The sequence below is a fragment of the Emys orbicularis genome, chromosome 9 (genome assembly GCF_028017835.1).
Source record: "Emys orbicularis isolate rEmyOrb1 chromosome 9, rEmyOrb1.hap1, whole genome shotgun sequence".
Taxonomy (NCBI): Eukaryota; Metazoa; Chordata; order Testudines; family Emydidae; genus Emys; species Emys orbicularis.
Window position 1 is genome coordinate 55,574,173 of NC_088691.1, and position 9,990 is coordinate 55,584,162.

The following is a 9,990-nucleotide window of genomic DNA, read 5'->3' on the forward strand; positions in this document are numbered from 1 at the left end:
CTCTGGAGCCTTTTTTAAAACGTAGGAGTTACATTAGTTATCTGCCAGGCATCTGGTACAGAAGCTGATTTAAGCAATAGGTTGCACACAACAGTTAGTAGTTCTGCAGTTTCATACAAGTTCCCTCAGACCCTTGGGGTGAATTCCATCCAGTCCTAGTGAGTTATTACTGTTTATCACTTTCTTCCAAAACCTCCTCTACTGACACTTCAATCTGGGACAGTTTCTCAACTTTGTCACCTGAAAAGAATGACTTAGGTGTGGGAATCTCCCTCAATCCTCTGCAGTGAAGACCAATTCAAAGAATTCATTTAGCTTCTCCACAACGGCCTGATCTTCCATGAGTGCTCCTTTAACATCTTGACTGTCCAGTGGCCCCATTGGTTGTTTAGCAGGCTTCCTGCTTCTGATGTACTTAAACTAACAGCAAAAAAAAAGTTTTGTGTCTTTTGCTAGTTGCTCTTCAAATTCTTTTTTAGCTTGCCTTATTTATGTTTGCACTTGATTTTCCAGAGTTTATGCTCCTTTTTATTTTCCTCAGTAGGATTTGACTTCCAATTTTTAAAAGACAACTTTTTGTCTCTGACCATCTCTTATACTCTGTTTAGCAGTGGTGACATTTTTTTGGTCCTCACTGTTTTTATTTGGGGAATACCTTTAGTTTGAGCCTCAGTTATCATAGTTTTTAAAAGTAACCATACAGCTTGCAGCATTTCACCTTTGTGACTGTGTTCCTTTTAATTTCTGTTTAACTTGGGTCTGGTCTACACTACACGGTTAGGTCAATGCAAGGCAGCTTACATCAACCTAGCTGTGGAAGTGTCTATGCTTAAATTTCACTCTTGCTGGTGAAACTGCTCCACTACACCGATTTTAATAACACCACTTCCCTGAGTGACGTAGAGTCAAGGTCGATGTAGTTAGGTTGACAGAGGGTCAGTGTTGAGACTGTTGCTGGCCTCCAGGTGATGTCCCACACTGACAGCTCTGGTCACCAGTGTGTACTCTGCTGCCCAGGGGCCAGGTGGACAGGAAGCTGTCCCTCCCCTCTAAAGCCTTGCAATTTCTTTAAGTTCGTTTTCCTGGTTGCCTGGCTTGGTGAGCATGCCAAGCAGCTCTCCACTGTTGTGTGTAACTGCCCAGCTGACCATGCCAGCTACATGCTCCAGACATGTTCCTGCCTGGAGTACACAGGAGGTGTTGGATCTCCTGGGGCGGTGGGGAGAAGAGGCTGTGCAGGCACAGCTCCAATCCAGCCATAGAAATGTTGACCTCTGTGAGCAAATGGCTCAGGGCATGCGGGAGAAGGGCTACAAGAGGGACCAGCAGCAGTGCTGTGTGAAAGCCAAGGAGCTGCAGCGGGGGTACCAGAAGGCTAAGGAGACCAACAATCCATCTAGTGCTGAACTGCAGGGCTGCATGCAAACCTCGGAGAAGACCCCACCACCACCCGCAAGAGCCCCATGGATACTTTGGAGGAGCCACAAGCCCTCATCATGAACAGCGAAGAGGAGGGGGTGGACAAGGAAGAGGCGGAGGAGTATGGGGGACAGGTGACCGGGGGATCCAGCTGTGCAGTGAGCCAGGATCTGTGTTTGACTCCAGTGCACTCCAGCCAGTCCCAACAGGTGAGCCTGATGCAGGTGAAGGAACCTCTGGTAAATGTGCAGTTTGCTTTGAAATTACAAGGGTAGAGCCCCCAAAGTAGCAGAACATATCTGTTGAATTACTCTTTCACTTGTGCTAGAAGAGGTAGTGGTACAACCAAGAGAGGTAGAGTTGCTAATCTGCTTGTCATTCCTCTTTGGAGTTATGCAGAGGGGGCCATGTGGAGCAGTTTGTTTACATGCACCGGAATGGCCTGTGAATACTCTCTAGAGACTCAATGACACTTTCATGGAGGTACTCTGCAATCCTCTGCCAAAGGTTTCTGGGGAGGCCTGCCTTATTCTGCCACGGTAGGACACTTTCCCATGCCACTCAGCAATTAATTCAGCAGGCACCATTGCAGTACATGAGCTAACAGCATATGGGTCCAGGTGGCAGCAGAATACCAGCAGTAGCTGTGCTCTCTGCCTCTGTCACCTGCAGGAGTGAGAGAGCGGCTACACTCATTTCTGCCTGTGGAAATTGGTGCCAGTATTGAGTTTCATTGCCCTATATAAATATACTTAGCAGGGCTGGTGCTGTGAGTGATGCCATGCTGTATCAATCCCAAGGAGAAGTGAGGATGCAGTACTTACAACTTTTGTGGATCAAGGGGAGTGAGTTCAGTATCCTAAGGGTTTTTTTTTTTTGATTTCTGTTATGAACACACTGACAACCTCTGTGTGTTGTAGCTGCAGCTGCTGCTATTGTGGCCTTGAGGCTCTACCTCCCTACCTGCCAAGCGCCTAAACCAGATGAGTGGGAGAAAGATGACATGTTCCAGGAGATCCTGCAAGCCTGTGCTGCAACAGAGAATGAGACCCGGGCCTGGAGGATCACCCTTGCAGCCAGCATGGAGAAGGAGAGGGGGATGCACAAGGACATAGTGGGGCTTCACAGGCCACAAACAGAGATGCTGCAGACTGGTAAACGTGCAGGTCCAAGAATCCCATGCTCACATCCCTCTGCAGCCCATGGAGAACTCAATGTTGGGACCTCCCTCCCTCCCTGCGTGCCCCCCCCCCCGGGCAATATTTCATGTGCCATGAGCAATTGCTGCACTACCATTCCACCCCAGGGGACATGAAAGACCATCAGAGCTGCCCATGCACTGACTTGTGGAAGCCATGGTTGGTGTATGTGCATCTGAAATAGAAATGACTGCTCTTTCCCCTTCATAAGTTGTTTCCTTAATTTATTAAGTTCTAAATGTTATTTGCCTGGTTCTGCAAGAATAAAATTTCACTTTTTGGAACAATTCATTTTTATTAGTTCACAATATATGCTGGCTGGTGCTGAGCAGGTCTGACACCCACCAATTTCCTGTTACTTCATTTTGTCACAACCTATAACAACGTTCACAGACATTAATAGGTACATTGACAATGCTCTATTTCCTACACACACGCAGCAGTTACTACAAGATTTATTCTGGGCTGGAAATGAGAAAGTCCAGGTAGAGCATACTCCAGCAACACATACTACTCTGGCTCACTATTAAAATAGTCTTTCACAGCCTCCCTGAGCTGTACAGCTCCACTTGAGCTCTTCTTATAGCCCTTTTATCTGGCTGCTCGTGCCCAGAGTCACAATTCTGCGTAGCAGGAGGTGATTAATAGCTCTGCCCACTTCCATGAGAGCTGCCTCTGTGGTGGATTTCTGACTCCCACTTGCTACTGGTCAGTTGGGAATCAATCTAGCATGGCAGGTTTCCACAGTGCAATCACCACTTGCTTCTTAACTGTCAGTACAGATCTCATTTTGATGTCCTTGCATTGGAGGGCTGGGGCAGGTTCAGCACAGAGATCCAGGAATATGGCCTTGCACATCTGAAAGTTCAGTGGCTACTACTCAGCATCCCAAACCTGCATTACAAGGCGATCCCACCAGTCAGTGCTTGTTTCTTGGGCCGAGAACTAGTGCTCCAGCTGCTCCAAGAACACCAACAACCTTGAATTGTTTCTTTTTCTATCCCACAGCAATGTAGCCTCCAAGGAATCATATTTCCCATGGCTCCTCTTGTGTGTCTGCAAATAGTGCAGGATCAGGTGCCTTCCCTGTGCTCACAATGCTCATAACAATAGTGCAGAGCTGTACAGGTTCCATGCTTCTGTCAGAGCTGACAGCCAGTGAGGAGGGATGGGTGGATTTGTGGGGATTTTGAAGAGATGGGAACTATTATGGGAAGCAGATGAAATTATGGGCTGGAGAATATTGCATTACAGGCAATTGAAGCCATGCTCCCAATCATCCCTGTGCAGCTTATTTTGGCTCCATGAGGCATTGGAAATACTTCTCAAACCACTCTGCAGTGGGTGGTGGCAAGTTGCACAGAAGGATACCTACCCATGGTGCACTGCACTCTGTATTGCTACAAGCGCTCCCGGTGAGGACACGGCCCTTGCCGACACAAGGAGAGTAGTGTAGACATGGCCTAGATTCTTTTTGTGTAGCTCCCCTTTTTAAAGTTAAATGCTACTGTGGTGGGATACTTTGGTATTTCCCCCTACAAGAAGGTTAAATGTAGTTACATTATGGTTGCTATTACCAAGCAGTTCAGCTGTATTAATTCCAGGACTATCTGCTCCCCCAAGTAGTCATACAGTAAGCGGGCTCACAGGTTACCTTAGAGCATGCCTACCCAATTGGGCCCTGCACAAAACCTAGCCACTGGTGGTGCCAGTGCACCCGTCCCCCCAACACACACTGTGTACGCAGAAGGTTGTAGAGCCCATGCCTGGGCTGGGAAAGAGCCATGTTCAGTTCCCTCCTCTGCCTGAGAGGAGCAGGGACATGAACCCAGCTGAATGCCCTAACCATTGGGCTGTGGGGCATTCTGGGGCACGTCTCGCGCTCTCACCTCTTGAAGCTGTTCCACTTTGCATAACAGACTGGGCTCGAGCGAGAGAAAATCACTAAAACTAGTAGTCCAGGGCATCACCTGGGATGCGGGAGAGCGAGTTCAAGGCCGTGTTCTGCTGACTATAATACGTATACAGAGGGGAAGAGCTGCAACAGGAGAGACTGAGCCCCGCCACCAAATGCACACCGGTGACATGGGAGATGGGTTCAAATTCCATCTGCTCTCAGGTCAAGGGGGAATGGGAGCCTCAGTCTCCCATGTCCTGGGTGAGTGCTAGACCCCCACCGCTAGTGGTAGAAGAGGCACTAGCACCCCCCTTTTTATTTTGGCAAGAACGAACTGCCCTGGCTCAGGTCCCTGACTCCAGGAGCATTCATGGCTGAGATTCCTGAGTGGAGATAGGCATCTCCCCCTGGCAGAGCCCAGTTCCCTTTGAGGGCAGAGCTTAGACCACACACTTCACCTTGGCATTACCTCATGGCTGGCTCAGTGTGCTGCCCTCTGAGAGTCCCAGTCTTAGGCACCTGTTTTGCTCCATGTCTTGTACAAGGAACCTGGGCACCTAACTCGGGGCTGCAGATTCCATGAGGCAGCAGGGCACCTGCAGGTTAGGCGTTGCAATGCTGAAACTAAGTCCCCGTTGTGGATCTGGCACAGGATGTTCTCTATGGCCCACTGGCACACCTCCGTGTGGTGATGGCTGGGGATTAGCTCTGCCAGTCTGATGCCCTTTCTGTGGGTGCTCACTATGTCTCTTGGGACTCTCCAGTTCCCTCTTCATGGCTTGGCCCTCTGGACAGGTCACTGTAATTTTCCCCTCCCAGGGGGGTTTGTGTACCAAGGTCTCTGTACCAGGCAATCTTCCAATTCACTGCCCATCAATGGTGCCACTTCCTCAGTGGCTGGTAGGGGAACCTGAGCCCACCTTTTACTCCTGGTTCCAGCCCAGGGACCTTATAACCAGTGGCTAAGGTCTGCGCTGTCTCACACCTTGCTACTGTTGTCCTGGACTGCCTCCTACATTGCCTCTAGCAGGCTCCTTCTCCACCTTCCTCTGGGTATGCCCTGCCCTCCGGGCCAGCTCCATGCTCTCCATAGCCTCAGAGAGAGTGACTGCAGACCTCTGCTCTGCAGCCCCTTTCTGCCGTCTGCTACCTGGCTTTATACTAGCCCTGTCTAAGTGAGCTTCATCATTTAATTAGTTCTCATTGTTCCCTGGCTCCTCCTCCAGGTGCAGCCAAAGTGCTTAATTGGCTTAAGTAGCCATCGTAACCCCTTCAGAGGCTGGTGTGGGGTAAACACCCCATCACGCCAGCCTTTCCTCTTGTTTGAGTACATTTAGTGTGGTTGAAAAGTGCTGGGGGAATGGTCCTGCAGCCCAGCACTTCATACTGCCTCATGCTCCAACATTTTAAGTCCCTCTAGAACATTACCAGAAAGCAGGCTTAAGGTAATGTGATGTAAGCTCCCACCTCAGGCCTTATCAGACCCCTTTCCAAGTTATATAAAAGTGGAGCTGGTGTCTTGCAGATGCTAGGGGAACTGTTACTACAGGTCTGTGAGAGGGTGAAGGCACTGTACGTGAAACAACTTGAGGCCCTGTCAACTTAAGGAACCTGACAACAGTCACAGCATCCTGCCATTGGGCACCCTAGATGGTGTCAGTGATCCCATAAATAGCCCCTGTGGACAGCAGTTGTGACAGCATATCAGGTGCGTTAAAGTGAGTTATTAATAATATGCCATGATGCCCATGTACCTAGGGCCAGACACCTCTTCATAGGAAACAGATTCAACTACAGCATTCTCCTGTATCTTATGTGCTTGTTTGCCAGATGACGACGAGGCCTCTTGCTTGGGAAAAAGGGTGGACAGACTCCCAAGCATTTCCTGAACCAGGGCTCTAATGAATAGCTCCTTTAGCACTGTACCATCGCAGCTGGGATTAGATAAGACACCGGCTAATAATGCAGGAGGGCAAGCATGGGAGGCCTTGGGCCTGGCCTTGTCTGTCTCCTTTTACAAATGAAGTTTTTTCTGATTTCTCCTTTTCTCATGGGAGGTGGGGGCAGCTGGGCAGACACCCAGCACCACGCCTGCTGTCTAGCACACGCGCAGCACCAAGCCGCACTTGCTTTTAAAAGTATGTGTGGCACCAGGCTGTGGCTGCTTTCAGACACGCACCCTTGCTCCTAGGTTCTGAGCTCTCACATAGTGTCCTTTCCAAATCTGTATTTGGTAGCTTATCTAGTTATTTTAGTTTCCTGACATGTGATGTCAAGCAGTCTTCACAGAGGCAATTGTGCTTTCTCCTGGTGCGTGAGCTGTTGAGATGCGACAGGTCCCTGTCAAGGAGGGGCAAGACCGACCTGAGACAAAGAAAGAGGGTGCAGCTTTAATTTGTTTCACCGCAGCACTGAGCTCACCCCCAGACAGAGGAGGGTAGCGAAAACCTTGGAAGTGGGTGACGTGGAGCTTGGTCGGCTCGCACCTTGCAAGGGGAGAGCACTGTAAAGAAATGGGTGCTCTGCTGCTCTCCCTGGAGGTTCCTGGTGGCAGGGAGCAGCCCTGTGGCTTCAGTGCACTGTCTCCCCTGCCTACAATTGCGGCGAGCTGCCAGCGCCACCCCCAGGGAAGGGAAACTGAGCTGGAGGGTATTTGGAAGGCAGCTTGGTTACGTTAGGCTAAATCAAACAGCGTTAGCAAGGATCCAGGGCTTGCGTTTGGGAACTGGGGCTTCCTACTTGGAGAGAAGTAGCTAAGGAAGGGACAAGCAGGGAGAAGGGCCCAAGCTCTTCTTGTTACACTGAGTCGCTGCAGGGCTTCAGCTAAGTTACCTCTGTGCTGGAAAGCTCTGCCCACCACCCTCCAAGGCAGAGTCGTACCCACCTTGCAGCGAGCAGCCTTCATTTGTTCAAGTCCTTGAGCCCAATTCTGCTCAGTTACATCTGCATGAATCCAGCGTAATGGCCTGTGTCAGCACCTGCGGAACTGACTGCACAGCTGGCCTGGAGGGGCTTGTTACCCATGTGGTGTAGGTAGATTTCCAGAAGGGCTGACTTGTAGTCTCCTTTGCCCCAGGGTTGTTTGTCCCTGCAGCATAAATAACAGGTGCAAAGCCGAGTATTTGCTCCTGCAGCCCCTGAGCACAGGACTCTTGTTCCATCACTCAGCTAGGAGCCAGGACTCTCACCTACCAAGCAGGGTTTGACCCTGTGGTGTGCATGTCTGTCTGTGCAATCTGGCTGCCATGATGTGGACTGTGCTACAACCAGACCTGACATGTTTGCTAGGTCATCATCCATGGCTTGTGAACATAATATGTGGCGGTAACGGCTGAGCCATCTGACAAAAGGATGCGTGGGACCCTAAGGGGCTGGAGTCCAGCTCTCCTTTCTGATTGCATGGCTGTTTGCTTTCATGACTGGACAGGTACTGTTTTCTGAATGGAGACTTGGGGAGGGGGAAATTTTTTCAAAGTACAAAGCAGAACAGTTGGCAGGGGAGGGTTTTGGTGGGGGAAACTCTACTCTGGACAGAAAGAGGGTGGCCCCCCACTCCTGACTTGACTGGAGGGAGGACAGTGGGTAAGCCCAGTGGGAGGGCTCATGGGGAGGCAGAGCCAAGACTACTTGTGGGGGGAAGAATGGTGCTTGAGGTGCAGGTAGTGGTGGAGCCTGGATCTGTGTCAGCTGATGAAAAACAGCACTTCTATAAAAATACAGTGCTCATGGCCATGCTCCCGTGGCTGGGAGTGTACACGCAGACAAGCCCCACCAGTCCTGGCTGGAGAGTCAGGGACTCTGGTCAGAACCAGCACAGCTGGAGTCAGAAACACAGCTCACTTCAAAGACACTTTAACTGATCAGCCATTTTCTGTTAGTTCAACAACTTCTAGTATAAATTCTTCAGACACGACACACCACCCAGACACCAGGCCAAGCCTGGGACGTACTGAAGTACACTGGCTTTTTATTCCATGCATTTGTTTGCTTTGACACTCATTCTTGTTCCCATCACTGTACACTGTTCAGTACAGAAATCAAGTTTGTATCAGGAAGCCACAGCGCAAGGAGGAGAGAAAGGGAGATGTGAGACACTGGGAAGGGCTGAGATGAAATGGTCACTTTTAACACACAGTGGGAAAAACAACATTAACCATAAACGCTAGAAGCCAGGCTGGTGTTGAGGAGCTGTCAGAAGCCATGCTGGGTGAGGAGTGGGCAGTGAGCCCACAACTCACCCTTCTCCTGGGAAGGAGAGTTTATAGGGAAGAAAAGAAAATGAAGTAGCCTGTCTACCCCCAGGGCTGTTCTCTGGGCATTTCGAGCCTGCCCTTGCCCAGGCTGAATGGCACTGTTACTAGCGCTTCTGCCTGCAGCTCACCCTTTGTAATCTCCTAGTGCAAACTCTGCACTCAAGCCAGACAGCGGCACCTGCGCTCAGCTCCACCCATGTAAATCCACAGTAAGTCAACATGCTTCGGTGAGGTTACACTGGGCTTACAGCCTTGGCCTCTAGTTCTCACCTTCCTAAGAGCTACAGTCTAACCAGCAATTGAAGTCTAGACTTTGCAATACAATGGACACATTCCTTTGCAGACGTTACAGAACTATTGCCTGGAAATACAAAACCTGGCCTGCTCCTTCCTACCTTGGCACATCAGACTGCACCAACACTGGCACAGGTGCATGGATTTTATTCATGTCACAGGTCAGATTATGATCCTTACTACAGTATTCCTCAGGCTACCTTGTTCCTTGAATACTTTCATAAACTCAACCCCCGTTCAGAAATATGGTACCTAGCACTCCTCAGGAGCGCCAGCACCTGTAGCCTTAGGACTTTTATCCTACTCCTATACCTTGGTTTGGTTTTCACCCTCTGCACACTATTTACAAAAGCTCCCAGTGCTGTGGAATCAGACATACAGCGATGTGTGAGGCCCTGCCCTTATGGAGGGACAGTGGCGATGGGATGTGCTATCAGTTATAACAGCACTTTTTGTGAGTGGCAAAGCCAGCACCCCAAAACAAACCCCTGAACGCCCTGCAGCATCCTATGCTGGATAAGACATGGTTTACAGAGCAAACTATTTCACTGATGTTTCAAGGAGTTTTTAAAAACAGCTCAGGCTGTTGCTCCATCCCTTGGCTTGGAAAGGCAGCCTGCCTGAGTGACGTAAATCCAAGTGTGCAGCACCCTGAGCAAGGGGAGCCCAGAAACGATCATAGTTCAAGGCTGGATAGGGCCATAAGGTCATCTAGTCTGACGGGGACTAAATAATAGGTTGGAAACTTCCACAAGTAATAGTAGTTCTATGTGCTAGTGTGGCATGTTTGAGGCCCAATATCTCGGGACAGAAGCAAGAACTGAAATATCCAGATCCCAGGGCTTCACAGCTTCTGCTTTTAGTTCTGATGACAAGATCTTGGACCTTAAAATTACTTCTGACCTACACCTGACCGCTGCCTGCTTTG